This window comes from Solanum stenotomum, chromosome 8 (genome assembly GCF_019186545.1).
Source record: "Solanum stenotomum isolate F172 chromosome 8, ASM1918654v1, whole genome shotgun sequence".
NCBI classification, from domain to species: domain Eukaryota; kingdom Viridiplantae; phylum Streptophyta; class Magnoliopsida; order Solanales; family Solanaceae; genus Solanum; species Solanum stenotomum.
The window spans coordinates 55,112,572-55,116,917 of NC_064289.1; positions in this window are offsets into that span (position 1 = coordinate 55,112,572).

Sequence of the window (4,346 nt, forward strand, 5' to 3'; positions counted from 1 at the left end):
ACCTATAATATTACTTTTACGTCAGTGGGGGATGAAATTTATTGGCCTCCTGTCGCATTTAGTTTGATTGCAAATACTGAATATTTGCGAACATCTACTAATCAATGCACAAGGCGACGCAAGAATGAAAATGATTATCGCTCCAGGTTGCATGTCAAGAAAGTGTAGTATATGCAGGGAAACAGGACACACCAAGGCTCGTTGTCCTCGTAGAAATCCTTTGTAATATATGTATTTAACTTTTAATATTCATGTTTATGACTAAGAAAATTGAGTTCCATTTATTTTAAGCATATAGTTAAATTTTTAATATTATAAAAACAATTCATCAATATCGAAATAATAATAAAGACATAATACATTGTACAATAAAAGATACAAATAATCGAATATAATAATTAAGTGATATGATAATCATAATTTATATAATGTTAAATATTTCTATTTGTCGTCAATATTTGGTACAACATCAACTTCATAATTTATATATCAATTTGGACTCATACTTTTTGTTTGCTCAATTAAGGATAACTGATTTATAAAACAATACGGCACTCCAAAATTCAGTGTTTCTGGTAAAAAAAATTGTAAACCAGTCCATTCGTTAACAATTGGATAAACGGGATATGTAGAGTCTCTATGAAACTTTTCGTCTTCTAGTAGATTCCAATGTTCTTCTTCATTTGCTCCCTTATTGTTAAGATCGTCTAATGAATGAAATATCTCTAAAGCTTTTTTCATTTCATTGATTTCCTTGGACAAATATTCAATAACGACTGCTTCATCTCTAAAGTTGCATGTTTGATAAGTAGCCGACAATGCTTGTGGAATTAGCAAACCATGTCAACGACATAAAACTTCGTAATCACACCTCTTCGAATATAAACCGAGCCACTCGAGCGTTTCGCCCCAACAAATAAAATCATCCATTTTAGAAGAATGTGGTTCACCCTCCAAGATGTGTCCTGCAACTTGTAAATCATAATAAATATTGATTGGTTTATTTTCTAATGGACGAATTTTTCCATACCATTTTCTTCCCGACAAATTGGTGTAACACCCAAATACTTTTTTATGATCTTTTGAGATTCTATTATTATTATTTTTAGTACTATCAAACCAACTTTGTAATTTCATTTTTTTTTTTGCATTGTTGAAAAAATATGTTTTCAAAATAAGCATGAAACGTGAATTTATAATAAGTGTCAATCCGAAAATATGGCACAATGGCCTATGTCCATTTCAAGGAACAACATACCATGTGTCTCTCCTTACAAGAATGAAGTGACCTAACCATTGTTTTTGCTTTACTGGAATTTTTTTTTTGCAGTGTTGATTTAATTCAACACTGCAAGATTTTTAAAAATAGATAAAGATTTTGCGTGTTAAATTTTTTAAGTGTTGATTTGTTTCAAAACAAAAAGTATTACGAGAGTTTTTTTTAAAAAAAAATAAGAGTCCGTTTGAATTGACTTAAAAAATAGTTTTTAAGTAAAAAATAAAAAGTAAGGGAAAACATACTTCTAGTGTTTTAATTATTTCAATAAAATTTAAGTTAGTTTTAACATTGTTCATCAAACACTTCCTAACTTATTTGAGTAATTTTTGTATTTCTCAAAAATTTACAAAAGTTATAAACTAACAAAGTGGTAAGCCTATTGTTTTTTCTATATGTACCAACTCTTGTAGAGTTATCATATATTCACAATGATTTTGCTAACACGTCATTTTTCAACATGAAATCTACATAAATAAATAAATAATATATATATATATATATATGTTAGATGCTCCAAATTTTAGTAGAAATAATAAGAATGGAAAGTACCTTCTTGAAATAAGATTCCACCAAATTAATTTGGATGGAAAGAATCATGTTATGTCTTTTTTTTTCAAGGCGAAGAAGCTAGAATGCCTTTTGTTACAAGGCGAAGAGGCTAGAATGTAAGATTACTTTGCTTACATTCATAGGCTGAAGAGCTTGAGTGTTAGTTAATTCTACAATATCATGATGTAATGTCATGTTCTTGGAGATAACAATCAAGTTAAAGGATTTCAAATTTGAAAGAGAAAGTTTTAATTTCAAATTTGATTTTATGAGATATTTAAAGTGATTTGCTGATGAAATTTGAAGTCATTTCATTGAAGATTTAGCTTAGTTAATTATGAACAACAAGCAACTGAAAATTGTAGAAATGTTGTCCTTCATATTTTCTATTTGAAATCTCTAGAAGTGTTGTCTTTTATATTTTCTATCATGTTCCCTTATATGTTGTACTAAATATTATCAAATTATCTAAAATAATTGTTGTGAAAAAAGATATATTTTTGAAGGATTCAACATGTATTCATGGGGTTTGGCATGGTCTTGAAGAGAGAATATATTTGAGAATAAGGATCACTATCTATTGACTTGCATAATAAACGACTCTGGAGTCAAACGGGCAACTTTTTTCTTCCAAAATGCATAAAGAGCTATTGAAATTTTGAAATACAAAATTTTTCAAAAGGCCTTTCAATTATGCATAATGGAATGAGTCCTTTTATTTTGATGGTAAGTTTTTGTATGAGCAATCTGCCAAAATATGTGACTTTTGATGAATATCTCAAACTTAGTTCTACCCAAAAATCTTTACTAAAACGTCTTTAAAATATAATAATTACTTTTTAAAATAGTGGATTACAAGTCAGAAATTAAATCTACGACTCACTCACAGATTTCCTATACTTTTTAGTGCACATTAAAGTTCCAATGGTTGCCACATTTCCAACTTCTCATTACAATTTCTTCCTCAAACAACATATTAAAAGCCAAAAAGTTGCCTGAACTTAACACATCAAACAACACATTTTTTGTTTATTCATATATTAGAAAAGATTCAACCACTAATTACAGAAACTTGTTTAAACACTAGGAAAAGATTCAACCACTTATTTTTCTTTTCCTTGTTAATTCTCTCGTTTGTTCTCATGTATCTAGCAAGAAGTTTCTAACTTATCATGTAATTAGTGTACAAAATTCTAAAAAGTAGAACACAACTTACATTAAATATTTTTTCACTTATGCTTGCAAGGGAGTGAAAATAACTAGGGATAGTAGTTTAATTTAAAATAAGAATAAAATCAATGAAGAAATTAATAACAACTCAAAAAAATAAGTTTCTGACGAATTATATATGGTCTTTACCTTTTTGTTTGTGCCACATTAAACTGTTAACAAACGCTACTGTTTTTCTTCGTAACATATCTGGAGTTTTGAGTCGGTTTGAATCCTCAGAACTTGACTCCATGATTTATTAAGATTATAGAATGATAAGATTATTCTTCCTTTTACTGCTTGGAGGAGGGATGACTCATATTTGATGTTTTGCTTCTTCTCCAAGTTTGAATATCATTCGGCAATGTTCAGTTGGTTGGATTTGAACATGTTTTCCTCAAGCAGTGGAGACAGGATTTGAAGTTGAATTGAAAGAATATATAAATATGTCCTTTAATTTTAATTCATTTTAAATTTATGTCCTTCAACTTTGAGTATACACAAGTAGATACTCAAACTTGTATAAGATTGAACAAAAAGACACACATGTCTTACGTGGCATCCTACATGGTAATTTGCGTCCTACATGGTATCCTATGTGTATTATGTCACATAGGATTCATATGTCTACTTGTTCAACTTTATATAAGTTTAAGGGCCCGTTTGGCCATGCGATATGGTATCATGATATGGAATCATGATATGGTATCATGATATAGAATCATGAGATGAAATTGAAGGTTTGTTTGGACACGCGATGTGAAATTTTTGTGTTGTACATTTTCTCATAAACATAAAAATCCCATAAGTTGTAAAACTTTTAAAATAACCCCAATTGTTTATTCAATCTTATCAAATAAATAAAAATTATAAAATCGCATAATAAATTATTACAAAGTTATTTGTTCTTCAGTTAAATAATTGTTTCATCTAACTTTAATTTAATTAAAAAAATTGAACATAAATTGTACTTGATATGCTCATATCTCTCAACTACTCTTACAAATAACCTATAAAGAAGAAAAAAAACATACATTAGTGAGTAAATATTAACTTAGAAGTGAGATAAAAATTAACAAACATCACTAACTTCTAACTATTTACAAGAAAAATCAATAGTTAAATATTATTGAATAAAGAAATTTTAAAAAGTTACCACAAGTTTGAGTCAAAAACACTTCTAATAAAATTTAATCAAAAAAATTATAACTAGTCCACTTGACTAAATATTAATAACTAATTGATCAAATTTTCCCAAGTCCTCAATCAATTGGACTTGATATCATTCAGTCATGTGAACGAACATTTT